We start from the raw sequence: 23434 nt of genomic DNA on the forward strand, positions 1-23434 counted from the left end.
TATTAGAATATTTTTATTTAAAAACCGGTGAGTTTTTCGGAAAAACTCTTAAAACACGTATATTTTAATATGTTTTTTACATATTTTAAGATTTTTAAAAAATATATACAGGGTGTTTCATAAAATATGACCATTGAGTAATCACTATTCTGCTTAAACTGCTGGACGTTTAAAGCTGATTTTTTGCAAACGGATTGACTGTGGGGTTGAGGTTCGATAAGGAGGGGTTTCTCGAATCTCAAATTCCAACAGGGTGAAAACGCCCCTCAAATATTACAATATTTGTTATTTAAAAACGGTTAGTCTTTTCGGAAAACGCCTGGACACGCATAATTTATTTTGTTTTTTTTACATATTTTGAAATTTTTAAAAATCATACAGGGTGTTCCAAAAAGTTGAGTAATTGATTAACCACGATTCTGCTTAAACTGCTCAACGTTAGAAAGCTTATTTTTGGCAAATGTGAGAAAATTTTATCCAGTTTGTATGTTAATGGAAATTCTTGTTTTGTTTTATCATCACCATTAGAAATTATTAATTCGACGCGAACGAAGTCGCGGGTACACGCTAGTTTAAGTGTAAAATTAATTCGAACTCTAGTGTGTAGTTGGTTTACTTATGAAGAATATACTACACATTTTCTTATATTGCTATTTTTTGACCGCAAATGGTAAAATCATAAGAGCTTCTCGCCCGTCGAGTGAGATGCACCCTGTACACTGCTACGCAATTCAGGATCTACGCGGATCGAGGGGCAGGGCGTAGGTATATACTATAGACGAGTGGCCGAATTTTGGCTTTTTTATATCGCAATTTGTAAACAGCGCTTATTTGTAAATAACCACCGTTTTTAGAGAGGTATTTTAGATAACAATCGATATTTAGAAATGTTTTGACACCCTGGAAATACTACCACCGAGCACGTCATTGTTGCAACTTGCAACTGCGTTAATACGCCTGGCGATGACCGTCTCATACTCTTTCAGATATTTAGCAGTAAAATAAAGAAACCTGTTATTTTTAAGCTGTTGTTTTAAGCTGTTTTTTATAAATAACTATAACAGTTTCAACTGTTATCTAAAAATAACAGTTTTGCCCATCACTAGCCGACAGTATATAATTTCAATATCCTAAGTGGAAAGAAAAAAGGTCACCTTTCTGTTTTGTACTATGATCCCTTTCTTCCGATGGCTCATCTCGTTGATATTTAGGAAGGTATGCATAAAATATATATTTTACTATCGGTCCTGGGATGAAAAAATATAAAATTCAATTTGATTTGATGATCCTTTTCTGTCACCTAAATCAGGAGAATGACAATGAGCATGTTAAGATGAAAAAAAATTATTTATCAACACTTACCTACACGTTAGTTCGAGAAGTTTTATCAAAAACTTATATTTGCCTAAATAATTTATGTATTAAATTTGCAAAGCAAACTGCAGCTTGTAAACAAAAGAAATAAAATGGCGACAAGTCAACGTCAACGACCCGACAAGGAGAAAAGTGGTATTCGATTAACAAATTATGGGTCACCAAAAATTGTTTTTGTCTCCTTTCAACGCACACTTTAGAAAGAAAAAGAAATGAACTGTAATACTGAAAGAACGTCAAGGTTTTATCTGTCACTCTTGTCAATAATTTATCGGTAAGGAAGATTCCTAGAAAATCGCTTGTAGTCAAGTTTTCAACCATTGCCAGTTCTCCCATAAGAAGTGTCATCCACCTGAGGCATTGGACCGACCTAAAAAAAAGTACTGGCCCGGACCGTATATGACCGCCCGGCCGACAGTCGAGCCGTATGTCGGCCGACCGTATACGGCGTTGGGCCGATGCAACGTCTAAAATCGTATCGTTGGGCCAACGCTGGCTATACATCCTTAAATTTTATGGCCCTATACATTATATTTAATATAAAATAAACATTGTCATTCGGGCCAGTACTTTATATAAGGATGTAATGGCTAAAAAACGGAATCGGCAGAATGCTGGCCAAACGCAAGGATTCCGTTTCTTGCTAAACTTGGCAACCAGCATCCTTATTTTAAATAGAACACCCCTATATTAGTTTGTTGATTTGTCCTTGAAATTTTAAATAACTTCTAAAATGCCTTCTATACCTGTATCTTCAACTGTTTTCGAAAAAAAAATATATTCAACTTTTTACTATTTTGCATAACTGAGAAATCCCGACTTCTTTTGATTCCTATTTTAGCGAAAATTTTGGAAAATATTTTTTTTTCTCGAAAACAGTTGAAGAAAGGCATAGGGCATTATTAGAGAAGTTACATAAAATTTCAAGATCAATTCAAAAACAAGCTAATATAAGGGATGTTCTATGTAAAAAAAAACGAAGCTGTTGTCGAGTTTAGCAAGAAACGGCATCACTGCATTCTCAAAATATTTTTAGGAGATATATCGCAGCGAGTTGCGATATATCTTATATGAATAACCTGCCCCAGTTTTTAAGAGGATTGGATTTTTGGTTCTCTGTAAACTTCAAATAGGACTTGTGAATAGCCCTATATACACTGCTAAAATACGGAACAAATTCATTTAAAAATTATATATCCTGTATATTTTATTTTGAACAAAAAATGCGCAAGAAAAATCTGATAGACGTGTTCGAGCACCCTTTTAAAAAATCATATATGTAATTTTTAAATAAATTTGTTCCATATTTTAGCCAGTCACTGTATATACTTCCTTGTACGGCGTGAAACTTCTTTCAGAAAAGTTGCAAAAATCGAATTGTAATATTCTGTATTATTTATTTGTTTAAAAATGGCTAGGAATAAATAAAAATACATTAGGCTTATGAAGGAAGATATAATATAAATAATTCATTAATATTCAATATACATATTTACCCAGGGCTGAACACAAATAAAGAAAAAAAAACATTCTTTCAAACAAATTGAAAAAATAAAATAAAATAAAACGTTTCATCTGAAAACAAGAATAACTTAATAACTTTTTTATATGAACTTACAATAAGCAAAATAAACAACAACTCCTTCGAATAAACTTTGTATAAAAATAAAATAAAACGTTCCATCTGAAAAAAAGAATAACTTTTTTATATAAACTTTATACAATAGTTATAATAATCTTACCATCAACTTCCATCAAATCAATTAGTATTCTTATTTCTTCTTACTCTCCCCCCATCTCTATCAGCAGCATTGCGAAGCCAAGTTTTTATCACGCGTTCAATTTCGTCCGCAGTTCCGTTTTTGGAATTCGGATTTCTCCTAACAGAAGCTAAAAATTATTAAAATTATATGCTTTGTGTAAATATGTGTGCATTTGTGTACATACAGGGTGCTACAAATTTGAAGTGGAATATACCGTATGATCGAATAAAAACGGCGTCAGCGATGGCTATGAAATGAAGATCGCTGTCATTTTATGTGTAAAATTATATGGGAAATGTCATCGATCGTCATTTCCAAGCCAACTGGACGCCGTTTTTTTTCGATGATACGGTATATATATATATAAACCGTAATAGATACAGGGTCCTTTATATCGGGGCAAAGTTGAGCATTTTCATGCCAAATAAAATGCTGTTTTGAAAGTTAAAAAAATCCAATTACGTTCGAAGTTATACGAACAAAACCGAAAATTGCAAAATCGCTTTAATTTTTTTCTGAGTTTATAAAATTGATTGAGCTTATAATAATTTGATATCCTGCTTAATTCCTACCAAAGATCTATATTCTGTCTCTAACACATTTAGTTCTTATGGAAAATGACATTATGTATTATAATTGATAAAGCCGAATATTTAAAAAAAAAGTTGATAGTGATATTTTTTTAATTGTATCTAATTTACCCTGGAATTAAGCTTTACTTACCTACAATGACCTTAACTAGATTTCCAAGCTCTTTAAGACCACTTTTTTCATTTCTTCCCGTCCAATTTAAATTAAGAGTTAACTGATGTGAAATTAAGCGAGAAAGAAATTTTCTTGTGCATGTGGCAACATCTTTTCCGCCAATCTGAATTGACCTATATCAAAATTACTATTTTGGTCCTGGCTTGGTGTGATTGGGTAATTTTCAAAAATTTCAGGGGAATTGTTGTTTAAACTATCAGAGCTGCTATCGATTACATCAGTATGTGATTTTTTTTATGTAAACTGAATAAATTTTCGGTGCTTGTCAGATATAACACCCTCCGAATTTGGCATTTATTTATATATCAGTCGAAAGCATACACTTAATAAGAATTTTAAGCAAAAAAAAATTGCGGATGAACCACAATTTATTGAAAAATAAATAAATTAAAAGCGCATTTTTAGGTTATGGTGAAGTTGTATAAGCGTGTAATTATTGTAAAATATGACGATTATATGCATTTTTTATTAATATAAAGGTCAAAATTAATCAGTGAGAAGCATTAATAAATCATAAGTCAAAAATAGAGTTGGTGATATCTTTTGTAATATTTGCCTGATCAATTTACTCTTTCGATTCAAACTTGCCGCCGGAGCCGTCTGTCACCATTTGTTGTTAAGGATGTAAGCTGCCTAAGCATTGTTGCCAAAGTTATTTCTTGTTTGTATGATACATAATACCGTATGATCGAAAAAAAAACTGCGTCCAGCTGGCTTGGAAATTACGATCGATGACATTCCCCATATAATTTTACATATAAAATGACAGCGATGTTCATTTCATAGCCATGGCTGACGCCGTTTTTTTTTCATCATTCGAGTATTGATTGCGTTGGTTTCAACCTTTCCGTGAGTGTGTTAATCTTTTGTTTTGTTTTTTATTTTAATACGAATCTGATTGCTTTCACTTGATTTTACGTGCCGGTCGCCGGACGAACAAATCCTTATACAGTAGCGCTGTCACGATAAGAACAGATTATAAGTTATTTTAAAATCAGGACATTGAAAGCACTCAGATTCGTATTAAAATATAAAAAATACAACAGATTAACCCCCAAACAAGTTGAAACCAACGCAATCAAAACTCTTTCGTGCAACTTTGTAGTTATAAACAGTCAGATCTCGTAGGCAAAATATCAGCTATGGGTAGGAGCAGTTCATCAGACGATCGCCTTTTCTTGATTTTAAAATAATCTGTTGTTAACGCGAGTTTTCTTCCGACCAGCACGTGTTTTTTTAATGAACCTTTCAAGAAGAAATGAATGAATCTGGCAACGCCGACAAAATTTAGAGGAGTTTTCGCATAGAAAGTAGCCTGTTGTAGCAATAATTAGATGTTTATTTTTTCATTAAATTATGGATCATCCACACTTTTTTTTGGCTTGAAATACTTATTTCGATGTATGCTTTCGAGTGATATAAAAAAAGGTACAAAATTCGGAGGGTGTTATATCTGACAAGCACCTAAATTTTCATTAAAAACAGAACCTGAAGAACTTGATGGCGTAGAATAAGTATGGTTATTTGTACAGATTTGTACTATGGGCTGAGGACAATGAGAATCTTCAGAGCAAGCCTCGGAGGTAAAATTTTCAGCTCGCAATTCACCAATTACTTTCTCTACCTTTGCGTTAATTAAACGTCTTTGCTGACGCTTACTTTTGGATTTAAAAGTAGACATTCTAAATACTGATCTGTTAAACAAAATAGTTTCATGTAAGTGCACAAAAATGATTCAAAAGTAGGCATGCAAACTCACCAAGTTGTCACCGTTGTCGGATAGTTTTTACTAATGTCTAGCAATTGATTATTCATTTTTCCTCAAAGCAGCAAGAATCGAACAATACAATAAAAACTTCACAACACTTAAAAAATTACTAAGATCACGAATGATTTAAAACACATTCCAATATTCCAAAGTCAAGACACAAGCGGCGTCTTTTCTCATTTTTCCATTTCGGTCGGCGTTGGCGGGACAAATAATTGACATCATTGACAGAAGAGATACGTCAAACGCAAATTTTTAAGAAGAATGGGAAATGCAAGTTGGCACGTTGCCGTTCCGTTGACGCACTACCGGTTGTTTACTTTAAAATTATTACTTAAATAGTGCCAACGTTATGCCAGCGTTCAAATGCCAACGGCCAAAATTCAATCATCGGTAACACATAGGACCAATTATATTTTGCCGATGCCGTTACTCAGCCATCGTTTACGGCAATTGGCCGATTATTTACCATTAGTTCGTGTTTTCTGGGTTGGTATTATAAATAATCAACAGTATTCAGTAAAAATTACTGAACAAATATATGTTATGCTTTACATACGTTATATTATCAAACAAAAACACATTCTTCTTTTAAACTTTATCATTCTTGTCTTTACAAAAATCTTTTTTAATTTTGAACTCAAAATAATAATCTTTTTCATGATCTTTAATACAATTTTCCTTATTTTTCCCGAGATCATAATACCTACTTACGTGTTTATCTTACGTGTTTGAATTTATCGAAGCTGCACGAACAACACTTGGAGTGGAGATTCCACAATATGAATAAAATAAACATAATTGTCCAGTTTTCTTTAATACCATCCTGGGAGACTATTATTTTTAAAGTTATTAAAGATATTTTCAATAGAATTGTCTTGATTTATAACTCGTACCCACTTTTCTTGCTCTTCCGGATACTTTAGGCTGCCTAGTATAACTATCCTTTCCACCAGGAACACAACAAAGATGAGGCATAGCACCAAAAACACACTCCACTTAAGCTTTATTGATGAATTGTTAGAGTCTTAAAAAACACACACAAAAATCACGATAAATAAAAAATTTATGGGCCCTTTTAGGTTAAAGCACTTAACAAAACGTGTAATATTTCGTGTTTTTTATGAGAAACAGAGTGACCATCATAGTGACCATATATCTGGTAGTACTTTATGTCACTTAAACACCAAAATAATTAGTTTTTTGCACTACAATAACAAATAATACCAAAAATCAACCGACAAAATATGAATATACAATCTAACCCAATATCTAAGTATGTACAGCTGACGAAGTAGACAAAAGTCCGCCCGTAGGCTGATCTTTTATAGAAGGCAATGTTCGGGCTTTAATAAACTACTTATTAAGACACATAAGGGTTATTGCCATGACAAATTGAGTTTGATTGCCATAACAAAGTTTAATTGCCATGGCAAATTTGAGAATTGATCATTTCACCTTTTTTGAAACAGCGCACCTATTGTATTTGTATTACAAAGTGGTGCACAGTGGTCATTTTATCTGTTCTAGGTGGACATAAATGTTCTTATTAAAATCCGACAAAGTTATTATTGCATATTAATAGTAAGTATTAGTGAATTCAAATAGTGGCCAATTAAGCACAAATCTAACAGTATTACCAGAAAACAACAAAAAAAATATCCCCAATATACAGAGTGTTTTTTAATGTTACCACAAAATTCAGGGACGTGTTCCTTGGATGAAATTGAAATGAAGCAAAAAAGTTCCTATGAACATAGGTCCGGAAATGCATCGTTTCTTAGATACAGGGTGTTGAAAGTAAAAATGTCATATTTGTATATGATTGAAAAAAGTGTACGCCACTGCTTTTTTAGAACATAAATTATTTTCATAATCTCTGACCAGTTTCTAACAAAAACGGCCTCTTGACATTTTTCTGTCCGACGAACGGTTTTTGCGTGAGAAAATAAAATAAAATTATCTACATTCCTAAAGATGTTGTGTATATTAAAGATGCATAGGTCATGTAGATAGGGTTATTTTATTTTTTTACGCAAAAACCTTTTGTCGAACAGAAAATTGTCGAGAGGTCATTTTTGTTAGAAACTAGTCGGAGATTATGAATATAATTTTTGTTTTTTTGTCCTCAGCAGAGGTGTGCCGTTTTTTCGATCGAAAACAAATATGACATTTTTCACTTTCATCACCCTGTATCTAAGAAACAAAGCATTTCTGGACATATGTTCAGAGGAACATTTTTGCTTCATTTCCAAGGAAAACATCCCTGAATTTTGTCACAATATTAAAAAAATACCCTGTATACAAAAAAACATACATCACTGAATGCATAAATTAAATTTATGTCCTCTTTCCAATTTGAAAATGTGGGTAGCTTGTAGCTTTTCATGTCAAGAATTTTAAAAATATACACCACTAAGAACTAAATCATCCTTTAGAAAACGTTTCAAAACTGTAAACTAAAACACTACCTAGTCTCGGTTAAGAATTTGAAAATGAACAATTTGTAAAAATAAAAAGATCTATTCACTATCACTCGTATCCCAACTGGAACAAAAACTTCCATCAGATGTACTCTCGTCTTGGTCCTTATTAATTCATCCTTTGAATAGTGTTTAAGTAAATGATGAATCCTCCGTTTCTTACTTTTATTTGTGAGATGTTCAAAAGCTTTTTTTGGCCGACCTCGGGAAGTGTCTGTTTGAATTTGAGAACTTGACGGTGTATTCCTGATATTATGTATCTCACAAAAAGAAATAGATGGTTCGAGCCACGTACTGTTCTTCGTTAAAAACTGATGTATAATCCTATGACAGTTTTCCCATTTTTCATTAACTTTATACGAAAATTTTCGAATTTTATTTAGCACCGATAACTCCTCTTTCTCAGATAGATGATCTACATCAAAAACCTTAAGTAGCCAATTAAAAAGTGCATATACCTTTTGGATTTTTTCGGGTTCTTGGCACCAAACTTCAAAAAGTGTTTTACGGGTGACCGAACATGTCGCTGAGAACAAAAAAATATTGATAAAACTTGCAAATATATGCAAAACTAGAATATATCACAATTAATATAAAACCCTAAGTATATTTATAAAGCCAGAATCAAAGCGGAAATCTGCGGGAATCGATTTATATAGCTTTTTGAATTTGAAAGAAGAATAAAAATAAATATTTTTGCACGGGCCACAAAACAATTATCTATATTATTAAAACCTTTCAAGTTTGAATGTGTTATATTTTTAACTAATAGTACATACCTTGATCTACACCTTCCATGTTTTCAAATTTTTGAAATCTTTTGAACTAGCGAACACAAGTCAATAAAATTCACTTTATTACTGCTCGGATTTGCAAAGCAGTCCATACCTGTTTTAAACTGCTCGATACAATATTTTTTTATGAAACATCAACTAATATAACCATAGACTTAGAATAAAATATAGACTACACTATTTACATTTAAGCGCGGTCCAATATTAATTTTTGTAAACATGTTTACTCCTGGGTGCAGCTGACCTCGGCCGTCTGAGTCTTTCGCCTCCAGCCTATGTTGTCACGTCTAAAATATTATTAATATTTTTTGTTGTTATACACATATATTGAGATATTAAAACTGTATTTTAATAAAGTAGTGTTTAATAGTAGAAAGATGTATTAAATAGTCCCTATACTACTAAATTATAAGTCGGAGACTATTTAAAAATGACAAATTCTTTACAATTTGGCAACACCCATCAATCGCCGGGTCGCCTGTTCATTCTTTATTCTCTCGTAGTAGAGCCATAGTAGAGTAAAGCACGTGTCGTAAAACCTTGTTGTCACAGTTTCTCCATGGCTATTTTATTGTTTTTATTGGATGTTTTGATTTTGTATTTTTTGGATTCGATTTTCTTAGTGTGTAGTGTCGGTTTAGTGTTTATTTTGATTACTTTTATTTAAAAACTATAAAACATGGTTCGTCAGTGCCAAATTTGTAAGAAATTGGACTATTTAAGTCCTGGAACAACATTCCACAGGTAAGTCAAATTTACTATTTTGGCGTCAGTGGCGTTGTAGAAAGGCGCTTATTTAGATAATAATTTAGTAAATTATAAACCCTGGAAAATCTGTATTTTTTATATTTATCATTTACGTAAAGGTTCTTACTAACCTCGTTATTAATATAACGAGTAGATACATTATTAAGTACATAAGAAGTAGACACATTATTTTCTTGGGCATTGGTTAATTTAATGCTTTTTTTTATGAAAAATGTGTTTCTTTTTATTCTAAAACCATCCTTAGAATCTAAAATAACATACAGGAATTCCAGAATGATATTCCATTATGAAACAACAATTTTTAAGGCTTATTATAAACTATAAACAATCGAGAAAGTCGAAAAAATTACAAGCTACCAAACATTTTAAAATACCAAACATTCCTTATTTTTTTTCAAGACTAAAATATTTTACAAACATTACTTTTTCCCTATAGTTTCACATCAGGTATAGAAATAACTACGTTTTTATGATAGGGTCACCATTATGATAACAAAAATGACGAACAATGGTCCAGAAATGTAAACAAGTACATATTTTTTGTAAATATTTTTCTTACCGCTTGCATTTTTGTCCATTATTATTTCACAAATTATACAGGGTTATGTAAACCAGGTAGATATTTCGTTTTTTTTATATTAAACAAAGATAAAATAAATATGCCATTTTAAAATTTATCCAGTACTTACCTAGAGTTTTTTCTTTTTTTTTCTCGACTGTTAATCTATTATTAATTTGTAATACCGTATGATCGAAAAAAACGGCGTCCAGTTGGCTTGGAAAAAACCATCGATACATACTCCATATAATTTTACATATAAAATGACAGCGATCTTCATTTCATAGCCATCGCTGACGCCGTTTTTTTTCGATTATAAGGTATAATTTTCATTTTTTCTTTTATAATGTAATATCACTTAAGTAATATCACATATAATCTGAAGATAGTTTTAGAATTAACCAAAACGTAAATCTTTAATAAAACAATCTGTTATTATTTGCCATATATGTATGTATCCAAGAAAATAATTTACATATTATTATTATATGTTTTACTGTTTTTTATCTTTATTTGAAACTCAGAAATGTTGCATTGGCTTTCTAAAAAAATGAACTTGTAAGTTTTTAAAATGCTTCGTTTCGGAGATACAGGGTGTAGAAGTTTCATTTTTATTTCGATTTTTTTCCAAATAATTTCTGAAGTGACGTCAATATTTGGACGAAAATTGGCGTTTGGGAGTTTTTTGACATGAAAAATTAGATTTAGATGTCAATTTGACTTTTACTAATAGGGGGCGCCACCTACATATTTTTTAAGTTATTTGAAGAGTAATACTTTTTGTCTGTATCTATATAAAACTACTGAGAAAAATTTACATTTCCAACGTTTTTTACTTAATAAGGTCTCTTGTTGACACTCGCCACAAGTATAGTTCTCAAGATATTTGGAAACGAATTAATCAATACATTCTTCATAAATTATTTGGAAAAAAGCGAAATAAAAATGAAATTTCTACACTCTGTATCTCTGAAACGAAGCATTTTAGGACATAAATTTATACTATTTTTTTTACTGATTTTATTTGCAGATTATGCTGCCAAAGTTTCCTGAATACAATTCCGACCACTCTGTATATCAAGATATCCCCCATTACGTACTAGTTTTTCTTAATAATTTTCTATACATTTTCCAACGCCAAGATGTACCAAGCGCATACAAATACATCAAGCTTCAAACAAGCTTGCACGTTGACAGTAATACCTACAGTAATATTGTATTATATTAATGTAATATTTTTGAACCAATGTTCAATATTACTGTAGTAATACTGTTTATACTCATGCCTTTTATATTTGTTTGAATTTGGTGCATATTTCCATTGAATAAAGTATAGTCACCATTACCATTATTATACTTACTCTATAATAAAGACAGTAACGAGTTAAATAAATGTAGTTTTCATTTTATTCACTTCCTAAAAGCTTGCTTTAATGGAACAGATTCCTGTTTTTTCTAATTTACATAATAAGACATCACTTTTACCGGAAAAAAAAATTAAACAATTATAAAGTTTTTTCTCTTTCTGTTCTATTATATCTATAGAATAGATCCTGTTTTGATTAATATTAGAGTTGTAAATGTTTGACTAAAATTAATATTTTATTAAATTAATAATTTATCATCAATTTCAAAAATTAAATAATTTCGATTATTAAAATTTCTTCTATAACACGTACTTTATTATTTTTATCGTTTTTAGACTCTAAGACGTATTTTTTTTCTAAGTCCTAAACTTTGCTTTATATTAAACTATTTTCTTTATCGTAAATCTTAATAATATAAAAAAGTTTAAATACGATATATTTTTAATTGAATTATAGCTTCATTAAAATTAAAAAAAATACCCGCCTATGATACGGAGAGTGCAGGTGCACTGAAGAAACAAAAGACAGTGTTGCGTTGGGCGGCAGAGCCGTCAGGAAACGACCGTTACGACGGAGACAGCCTATCTATCGCTCGTGTCGCACTCGTTAGAGCCAAAAACAATAACACAACAATAACAAGACGTTGTCTGTCCGCATCTTCCAGCTATTTATGAATGAGATGCTCAGTCTATATTTTATTCTAAGTCTATGAATATAACATTTCTGTTTGTGCATATTTTCTTAGTATAAGTTCTTATCTTTACATTATACATAAACAAATGTAAATTAGTACACCTAGGAAACCGGATTTTTATCCACCTAGATTTCAAAAAATGACTATTGTGGGGTGTTTGGTTTGGTTTGGTTTGGTTTTAGCGAAAGGTGTTAACGTGGAAATTAAGCGTGGAACTGACTTCGAAAATTTTGGCGTTTGGTACATTAAATTATACCAGCAGAAAAAAACTAAAGATGTAAATAAAAATAAGATGTTTCCTCTCAGAAACGGTAAGTAGCTAAACGATTAATGAGGGCTCTACGGATAGAGCTAGTGGATATTATCTATATTCGCCCCATTTAAACTGTGTTTTGAAAATGCACAGTTTCCGAGATATTTAATTAGAAAGATTTCGATTGTCGATTTTCTGGATATACCCCTTTGAAAAAAATTTAATTTTTTTTATTAACTTTTTCCATTTTTCTCACCTGGTACGGTTAGAAGACGTTAATGTAAGAATTCTAAACGCAATTTGACTCCCCTTTTTTAATTACCGACAATTTTTTTTAAATACAACATAACCTAAAAATGGGGTCAAATTGCATTTGGAATTCTTACATTAACGTCTTCTAACCGTACCGGGTGAGAAAAATGGAGAAAGTTAATAAATAAAAAAATCGATTTTTTTTCAATAACAATATCCACAAAATCGACAATCGAAATCTTTCTAACTAAATATCTCCGAAACTGTGCATTTTCGAAACACAGTTGGGGCGAAACACAGTATTATGCAAATATAAAGCTTCACTAGCTCTATCCGTAGGCTAGTGTCGTTTAGCTACTTACCGTTTCCGAGAGGAAACATGTTATTTTTATTTACACCTTTATTTTTTTTCTGCTGGTATAATTTAATGTAGCGACCAAACGCGAAGATTTTCGAAGTGACTTCTACGTTCTACGCTTCATTTTAACGTTAACACCTTAAAAATTATTTAGAATCATAAAAAAGGTCCCCTAAAAAACTCACGGGATTTAATATCTCGACATTGTTTAATATGCCTAATTCTGATTACGCATTTTTCAAAGCGACTGAAAACAGATAGGATTTCTGTAAATTTTCCTTCTTTTGTTTAAAATGCCAGCATTTTATAATATGCCTAGTCTTTTTGCAAAATGCTGAATTATTATATGGAAGGTATAGTGAGAATCGAACTTTATTAGGACATACAGGATCAATATGTAAGTGGGAGAGAGAGAAGGTATTTAAAATAGGGAAAAACACCTCATTGATCTAGAAAAATAGGTAAAAACGATTAGGTTTATTCCGATTTGGGGTCTGCGGTGATCACTCATCTCTATCGGCCTATGGAGGTATTTTTTGGTATACTATGTCTCACTATTATTAAAGAGAGGGAATTTCCCGTAAATGTCGATCTGAATAAATTCTTGCACACATGTGGGGGTTGGGGGTTGAGGCCTTTTTACTTCTATGTATATTATTTTATATATTTTTTTTTCATTTAATTATTCTTTAGCGAACTACGCAGGTATTTTTTTAATTTAATTAATAATAATAAATCACCGTTTTGATATCTATTTTTCAAAAATAGTGCTAAATATGCAACATGTATAGTTTTTTAATAACTAATGCTAATTCACTATGTAACTGCTAATTCATTATGTATTAATTATATTACTGTTTTATCCGCAGTTATAAATAGTACCGATTTGAAATAGATTACCTATAGTGAAATATTTAATTAAAAATAGGTCTGGCATTTTGTGTTCGCAACTTATTCATTTAAACAGAACACATCCACGAAATGGCAATGTTAAACCGATCTATAAGGGTAAGTATTCCTACTTGTTTTTGCATTTCGAATAGTTTAATTTTAAATAATACTTCTAATATTAATGGTAAAGTGTAAGAGTTTTAGCGAAGTTGATTTATTTTAGATATTTTCTCTCAAAAGACATTATGCAACTGAAGTTAGAGAAAACATAATACGAAAACTAAGGGAGAATATGTCAAGAATGCAAGCTGATGATGGAGTTCCAGTTCATCTTAAAAAGGGGTTATTTGACAAGATGCTTTTTCAAGCCACTTTCATTTGTGGTCTTATCGGAGCCACGAACGGACTTTATACAATTATAACAATGGCATTCAAAAGGAAGTAAATATATATCTACTAAGTAATTCTATGTAGGTAATTATGGCATGTATTATAAAATTGATTCTAAAATAAAATACACTTGATATAGTTTCTTTCTGTACACTCTATTCCCGAAATGACCTGACTACTTGTAGATTTTCGTATTTTGCATGTTAGCAAAAAAAGTCATTCTACATAAAAAGTTTTGCATATTCCGCAGAGAACACTGCCCTCCACCGCCTGATTTAAAATTTAGAAACGGCATATACAGGGTAGGTATACTTAGTACAGTCTATTTGAAAGATATTTAAACATCTTTAGATCTAAAGATAATAAATAACTGTCTTGTTAATAAAAACTTTAATATCAAATTTCACCTTAAATTTTACTTAAAGACAACATTTTAAGAAAGGTATTTTTTTAGAAAATTCAACTCACAATACAGGCTGTCCCAGAAATAAGTGCAAATACCTATTTCAACTGGTTCAACCCCAGAAACACGCCTATGAGGTTTTTGGAAATTGTGGAAATTTTTTTTGGAATTTTAGTTAAAAACCATAATTTCTTGATAATATGGCACCATAGGTATTAGATTAAATTTACAAGAAAGAAAATCCAGAAAAGATCAAGTGGTTCTCAAAATTTTAGCAAAAAATAATTTTTTTGGAAATTTTCAAAGTAAAATAATTCGGTATTTTGGACTTATTTGAAAAACGATAAAGAGAAAATATGTTTCTTTTATCGAGATCTACCACCCCTTTAAATACTTGCACTTATTTCTGGGACACCCTGTGTATAAATTAGTTGTGCATTCTCTAGCACTTGTCAAATGTGACGTCAACAAAACTACTTTTTTCCACAAAGAAAATGCTGCCTCACCAAGGCGGCCACAGCTGCTTTTCTGACCAGGCTATAGCCAGGCACTACTTACTGCGGGTTGTAAAGTTGCACGGGCCGGATAGACGCAAATATAAGCAGAGATTAATAAGTAATGGCTCTTAAGTTAATGTCTATTCTTTTTACGAATATTTAAAGCTTTTTCGATTCGGGCGATTATAACGTGATAATAAGTAACATCTGACAACAGCTCTAAAATTTTCAATGATTTATACGTCATCCCCACCGATTTTGCGTCAAAATTTCAAACCGCACAAGTAGGCGTTTATGAAAAATGTTGCATATATGATTGGAGTTTTATTTTTCACAATTGTAGAGTGGAAATACCAGGGGTAAGTGCCAAATAAGAATAAGAGGGTAAGTGCCAAATTTTTCAATATTAAGTTAAGAAAAGTAATAAATACCATGCTGCATGTCCTAACAAAAGTTACAAGTGCCAAGCGAAATCGTCTATTTTTCATGTGTTTTATATGTATTTTAAAAGATATTTTAAAAATTTATTATTTGCAGTTGTACTGTGTTTTTCTCATTTACCTCGAAATGATAATTTTGGCGCTTACACCCTTTCGTATTTCCACTCTTCCATTACTTACTCATTTTACTACAGCTGTAATAGATGATATTTAGCTTAGATATATTATCTTCATTTCAATAGTATACATAAAAGTTTTTAAAATAGTTAATTTTTTTCTACACACATTTTCTTACACAGGTAAAAACCGACAACACTGTGTGCCGCTTTTCATTTTACCTCTCTGTCTGTCAACCGATCATTTATATTTATCTCTGTCGCATGCGTTAAAATACAGATGTCCAGGATGGTATATTTGTAATTGCCACAATAGACCATAATGGCCTCGGTGGGAGATCGAAAACAAAAGTATCAGTTCGCAAAATTATGTTTTAATACATCGCTTTCTATACTAACTTAATTCTGTCCAGCCAGTAGTTACCGTTTGGAGACACTATATAGAAAAATTGACAGAAAAAAAAAGGAATTTTAAACCTAGTTTTCACGCATTCGAACTTTGAACGTCTTCTGCGAAAATCTTACCTGCTAGATTTCAATAAGTTGAATTTAGTGAACACCATAACTCCTTCCCATGATTCACTTTCATATCTCCCTAAAGCAAATGAGAATTTACAGTTTCTTCTTCACGCCCGTAGCATTAGATGAGCTCCGTAGTACAATTAATAGTATTACAAACAAATCCTCATCTGGGACTGATGGGCTTACTCTCAAAATGTTCTCTGAACTTCCTGAATGCACATTAAACCATCTTACTACTTTAATTAACGAGTCATTCCAAAAAGGAGTCTTTCCAAACTGCCTTAAGACAGCAATAATTATTCCTCTGTATAAAGGAGGCGATAAAGATGAAGCTTCGAACTATCGCCCAATTGCACTCCTGCCCACATTATCTAAGATCATTGAAAGATTGGTTAAAAAAAGGTTTCTATCTTTTCTCCTTAAATATAATACTACCCATCAATTTGGATTTCTAAGTAACAGTTGCACAAATGATAGATGATCGACCTATTTAATAATGTATACTCGCCTGAATAACCATCACTCTACAGCTACAATTTTCTGTGATTTCTCTAAGGCTTTCGATTGTGTAAATCATAATATCTTAATTAACAAATTGCAATACTATGGTTTCAGGGGAGTGCCACTCGAATGGCTTAAGTCATATCTTGGCAACAGAAGGCAGCTTGTGAGGATTGATACGTCTATGTCGTCTTGTAGGCCTATAGAATGCGGTGTCCCTCAGGGTTCAGTACTTGGCCCTATTTTGTTTCTGGTGTTTATCAACGACATTGCAAATCTAGACATTAGCGGTAAATCTGCCTCTTTGCGGACGATACTAGTTTCACTTGGAGCGGCCCAAATGTTGCGGCACTATATGATACTACTAGTTGAATGAAGCCTGGCGCATCCGCCACGACATCAGGAAAAAATACTTTTTATTTATTTTTTAATTAAATGAAAAACAAAAAATCCGGCGACGACAGTTTTTAGAAGAGTCAATTAGCCATCCTTTAGTGAAAAAGCAACTTTCTAGAGCAAGTCGTTACTTCAGTAGAGACGACACAGATAAACATTACAATTTTATATATGTAGATATCCAGTGACTCTTGGTGCGATTCTAAGTCCATTAAGTCTTGGTGCGATTCTAATCTCCTATGCCTCAACCTATCAAAAACTAAAGTTTTGTCATATAAAAGTACTATACAACCTTTTGTACTTAATAACACCACTATTGACGTCGTGGACTCGTTAAAATGGGATAAGCGCTGCCTGTTTTGCGCTAAGATCAGTTTCTAAGGAACGTAACTTCTCAACCTCTAGAATAGCCTATTATGCCCTTTTTGAGTCACATCTTCGTTATGCCCTTCCATTCTGGGGTACTTGCTGCGCAATAAAATTTGATCGTGTTTTCAGACTTCAAAAGAGAGCAGTTCGATATTTATTGGGACTGAACAGTAGAACTCACTGCCAGAATTTCTTTAAAAATTTGAAAATACTGACTTCTTCCTTCTTTATTCATTTTTGAATCCGTTTGCTTAATCCGCAAGCACATATCTGCCATTCCCGAAAGGCCATCTCATAACTATCCACTTAGGAATGCAGAGCACGATCTTTATCTGCCAACCCCGAGCTTAGAACTAGTTAAAGGTTCAATACTGTACAATGCCAAAAAATGTACAATCATCTGCCTTTGAATATCAAGTCGCTTTCATTCTTTCCCGCATTTCGCAAAGCTCTAAAATCATACTTACTGGAGAGAGCCCTATATGCGGTAAACGACTTTTTTGTTGTATGTTTAATTATGAACAATTTTGAATTTTAAAATTTTGATCATCTCACACACTGGTCAAAGGTCAAGTATTTAATATTTTATAACTCTAAAATTATATCTATTTACTGCGTACTGTTCTATAATTGTCCATGTATATTCTTTTTGTAATTTTAAAGACTTATTTTTTTTTGAATTGTATTATTTGTATTGTGTATTTTTTGTTGTTTGTATTTTTTTGTAATTTTGTTGTTTATGAGTGCTTTGTTGATTTGGCTTTTTATACAATAAAGCATTGTTTGTTTGTTTGAATATTAACGTTTTCATACATTCAAATATTTAATACGAATTTCTTGATTAATTTTATGTAGGTAGCTGCTAGACCCACGTCAGACCAAAAAATTCGAATAATTGTCAAAACTTTCTTATCCATTGACAAAAATTATCCGAAATTCGAATACAAGTTCAGTTTTCATGCATCCGAATTTCGGACGAGTTCTGCGAAAAGCAATATGGTAGCACGAAATTCGTAGAAGTTAAAAACGATATAACTATTATACGCAATTCGGAGGTTTTAATTAGTGATGGGAAAAACCGATTAATTTCAATAATCGAGTACTCGAGTATCAAGCGATTGCAATAACCGAGTGATCACTCCAGCGAAATATCGCTCGTATTTAAAAACGATTTTTCGTCCGTCGCATGTTGTAAGTACTCGTTAACGCCAAGCGCCAAGCAGTAAGCTGCGTGCGCAGGGCACATATTCTTTCGGTAAGAACGGCAAGTAGTAAGCGGCGAGCGATTCGCTTGACTTGATCGCCTTATTTAGTATATTTCGAAGCATTGTCGATGTAGGTCGTAAAATTTTGTCCCTCAGATACGCAACGGATAAATATACCGGGTGCGTCTCAAAAGTGGCTCACCCCTATATATATATTTATTTTTTTCAGATAAAACAACGAGATTTGGTATGTTAGTATATGACATAAATTAGGATTGATTGACATATTAAATTGTTTTCGGTCACTTCCGGTTTCACCGGAAATGACTAAAACTTTTGATTTTTAAATCGCACCCTCGTTTTTTTTTTACTTTATTCGCTAGAAAATGACACTCTGAATAGAATGACATATCACATGTCAACTTTTGACATATTCGCATATGGTTTATTTGATATTGTAACATGCGGTTCATAACGCCAATTTGACTCGAAGTACCAAGTGTGTGGTATCAAATTATTCATAAAAAAAATATTTTTCGAAATATGCTAATGAGCCACCCCCGTTCCATTTGAAAAAAATTGAGATATGATCAAAAATACGATTTGGGCATCTTTTAACCGGTCAGGGCAAGACACTAAAAACATTGACGATCAAATCTATTTTTCCAAGACTCCTTGTTTAAAAATTAGTGTTTTTAACACAGCCATGGCACTCTAGATTGAAATTTAAAATACAATTTGTTTTTAAGCGAATATGTCAAAAGTTGACATATGATACGTTATTCTATTTAGAATGTCATTTTCTATCGAATAAAGTAAAAAAAATACGGTGTGTTTTAAGGGTGCCATTTAAAAATTAAAAATTGTAATCATTTCCGGTGAAACAGGAAGTGACAGAAAACAATTGAATATGTTAATCAATCCTAATTTATGTTATATTAAAAAATAAAAACTAATATACCAAATCTCATTTTTTTATCTAAAAAAATAAAGTAATAGGGGTGAGCCACTTTTGAGACGCACCCGGTATATACGGCGTCGTATAAATTTGCTACCTGCAATATATGTAGAAAATTCGCTCGGCTTTTTATCGAGTATGTCACATTAAAATCGGATTTCAATTTATTTCATAAATAAATTTGTCTCGTCACTTGCATCGCTCGTTCATAATCGAGCGATGTCGGTTATTTCAATAATCGAGTACTCGAGCGAAGTTTCGCTCGAGTTATCCCATCACTAGTTTTAATGTGATAGACTAAAAAACTAAAAGTAATAAGTTTTTTTTTATTTTATTTGAAGCACTACGCGGTGTTGCCAATATATTCTTTATTTATTGAAACTTTGGTCAAAATCACTATATCCGAAAGGTGGTTAAAACTAGAACGATTTTAACTTTATTGATACTTCCTAAACTACTAAGGATATCAGAATAAATCCGCGCAGGAAAATTTACGTTTCCTGTACTGGGTATTTTTTATTACGACGTCGCCAACATCGCAATATTTAAAATGCTAAATCTCAACTTTTTAAATGCAACACACTGTATATTATTTTTTTAGATGCAGAATTAAAAAGTGAACTTTTGTTGTATTTAAGGTATTCCTAAATTATTTTTAAGTTTCGCAGATTTTCACGGTATTATACGTAGGTATCACATATGGCGTTTTCAATGGCAAACATTTATCCAAGCCACATAACGATCTTTCTCTGATATTTCTCCGTTGAAAAAACCTATATGTAAAATAATATCACGAATATTTGCGAAACCGTAAAAAATGTAGCACTTTAAATACAAGAAAATGTTCATTTTATATGTTTACATCTAAAACAAAAAAAATTTGCGCCGCGGCCGGAAGACACGTATAGCCGCCCATACTAAAATATGTTAATAATCAATTATCTCAAAAACTGCGACTTTGACTGATTTTGATGTTATTACAAATTTTGTTGCAAATATTATTCCTAATCTTAAATTGAAAACCGCATTTCGCTAGCAACTGTAATTTTATAGTTACAATTTTTTTTAATTTTTAACCCCCTCCCATACCCCCTTACCAACCCCCCACCCCCACCAAAAACGAATGGCCAGATTCTCGGGTGCCACAGTATTTTTGTGCCAAATTTGGTTAAAATCGGTTAAGCGGTTTTTGAGTTACCGTGTTACAGACGGACAGACAGACAGACACCATGAAAATATTTTGTATTTAGGTCATTTATGACCCAAATGACTCATTTTGAGTGAAATTAAAAAAAAATCTTTTTTGCCCATCCTAATACCCTACCATACCTATTGGTATGGTCGGCTAATAATATGCAGAGTGTTGCATCTGTAGAGATGATTTCTATGAAAGAATACAGGGTCCGAATTCTGAAACTTCGGCATATAAACGTGACGCTTTCAAAGTGGCAAGCAAAAGTATCCGTTTAGCAAAACGCTAAGCAGTTGATTTTCGTATTCTCCGTGCGATGCAAATCATTTTTTGGATACGCGTTAAGCGCGTACTGGCAGCATCGCAATTTCTCAGGTAGCTAATAGTCAAATGTGGATAAAACGAAAAAAAAAATGTCAAAATATCAACTAACATAAGCTTTTTGACATGAAATGTGTAAACTCGGAATATGCTTTCAAGAATACAAGCGACTTGATCAATTCACTTAATTCACTTAACTCGTGTAAACGCGCCTTTAAGGTAGCCATTCATTCATTCATCAGGCGTAACTACAATGGTGCCAGAGGGTGCCCCCCCTCCCGGGTACTGCTGGGCACCCCCAGGGAAATTATGACTCTTGGCTACGTATTAACTTTTATTTGCTTGTGATGTAGTAAAAATGACGTTTTCTAGTTTAGTTTAGTTAAAATTATTTGTTGTGTTCAAAAAATGTGTTAATTTTTATTTTTTTAGAAAATTTGTAGGTATTTAAGTAATCTACAGGAACACGGTTTGATAACCAAGTCTATGAAATGTATTGATAGAGAAATACATTCGTTTTATTCAAAAAATGTGTTTTTAATATTATTCTTAATTTTTTAAAGAACAAAAGACCTAGGCCTCCCCTCGGCTCAAGTCCACGCCCCCCCCCCCCGGATGAATTGCTAGTTACGCCAATGAAGCCGTTTATGAATCGTTAAGCGCAATCGATAAAGACGCTAAGCACATCAAATCAGAATACCTAAATCGGCAGTTAAGTGCGAGCTAATCGAAAATTTACGTCATATGCGCTGAACGTCTAGTGCTTAGCGTTTTTCTAAGTTCCAGAATTCGGGACAGTACTTGTATTTGCAAAATTCTTCAATTATGAAGAAATAAGAAAGAAAATTTGAATGAGAAAAATAATACTGTCGATCGACCAATGTTTGAACATAAATATAATTTACAGTAATTTCTATTGGTCCATATTTATCTGTAAGTAGTTTTACCATAAGTACTAAACAGGTTTTGCATTACAGTGGACGTTCTCTATTATTATTGGGCCAGCCTATACATAAAATATGTCTAGAATTTCCTGAAGATTCCAAAAATTAAATAACAAATAGAGTTTGTATTTAAAATAAGAACATTGTTATAGGCCACTATTACATGATACCCTGTATCCATACTAAGGGCTGGCAAAGGTTAGTCTTGGGTCGAAATTTCCGTATGTAAGAAGAGTACAATGCGTTTATAATGTACTGAACAAAGAGAGAACAGTAAACACGTTGCCAAACGTATGAAATAAACCGAGGAACTGTACACATTGCTAAGAGACATGGAAGGGGATATAGCAGATTTGTCGCAGTTGACTGGTCGACCCAATCAGTACGTCTGTCAGTACTTGGAAAGGTGTACATCATGCGTTCAGCTTCACGATTTAATTACGTCTCGTGATATTTTATTTGTTTATTTATTAGTCGTTGTAATTTTTCCTATAGCTTAAAAAATTTTCAGTTCAAGTTAGAAACACTTGCATTTTTGGTAAAAATAAGTGGAATTGAATTAGTATTCGACAGTGATTGCGCTATTAGAACTCTGAATTTAAAAATCAATATCTCGAAATCTATTAGAAATAATTATTGATTGTAGTTTTTTTCAAAAACTTTCTTAATATTTCTGCTATATTTTCTTCGCAGACAGTATGTGAAAATCTTTATAAATAAAAAAGTTACACGATTGCTGAAAGTTGCTATGCACTAAAAGTAAATGGATGGGTTATTTAAAATTTTTGAATGGAAAAGAGTAACCTTGTCGAATTTTTCTTATTAAAACATATTGTAAAAGATCCGATCTTCAAAATAAAGAAAGTTTCTAAAGTGGTTCTTAAGTTACGGCATGTTATGTGTTAAAAAGTTGAGTTTTCAAATTATCGCGATTACTGACGATATCCTTATAATTCCATTTCAGATGCTCAGAAACAATTGATTTTATCTAGTTATCTTTTCGAATAAAAAGTCTTAATAAAATAAGCGGTTTGTGATCGTGATTTTACTTTACTTGATAGGGACATACCGGCAACGCCGCAACAGCACAG

The 23434-nt window shown here is 32.2% G+C and overlaps 3 long non-coding RNA genes across 3 annotated transcripts; 2 read left to right on the top strand and 1 right to left on the bottom strand.

Annotated features, from left to right (window-relative positions):
* Positions 1-2828: 2828 nt before the first annotated feature.
* Positions 2829-4634, bottom strand: LOC115878770. The gene is made up of 3 exons (XR_004049598.1): positions 3861-4634; positions 3117-3264; positions 2829-3058 (listed from the first exon to the last, which is right to left on the bottom strand). It is a non-coding gene; the product is annotated as an uncharacterized LOC115878770 (long non-coding RNA).
* A 4969-nt stretch (positions 4635-9603) lies between these two features.
* On the top strand, positions 9604-11663 carry LOC115878765. Its single transcript, XR_004049597.1, has 2 exons — positions 9604-9691; positions 11305-11663. It is a non-coding gene; the product is annotated as an uncharacterized LOC115878765 (long non-coding RNA).
* A 2433-nt stretch (positions 11664-14096) lies between these two features.
* On the top strand, positions 14097-14620 carry LOC115878560. Its single transcript, XR_004049554.1, has 2 exons — positions 14097-14206; positions 14313-14620. It is a non-coding gene; the product is annotated as an uncharacterized LOC115878560 (long non-coding RNA).
* Positions 14621-23434: the final 8814 nt, after the last annotated feature.

The sequence above is a fragment of the Sitophilus oryzae genome, unplaced genomic scaffold, assembly GCF_002938485.1.
Source record: "Sitophilus oryzae breed Bouriz unplaced genomic scaffold, Soryzae_2.0 scaffold_1063_pilon_pilon, whole genome shotgun sequence".
NCBI classification, from domain to species: Eukaryota; Metazoa; Arthropoda; class Insecta; order Coleoptera; family Curculionidae; genus Sitophilus; species Sitophilus oryzae.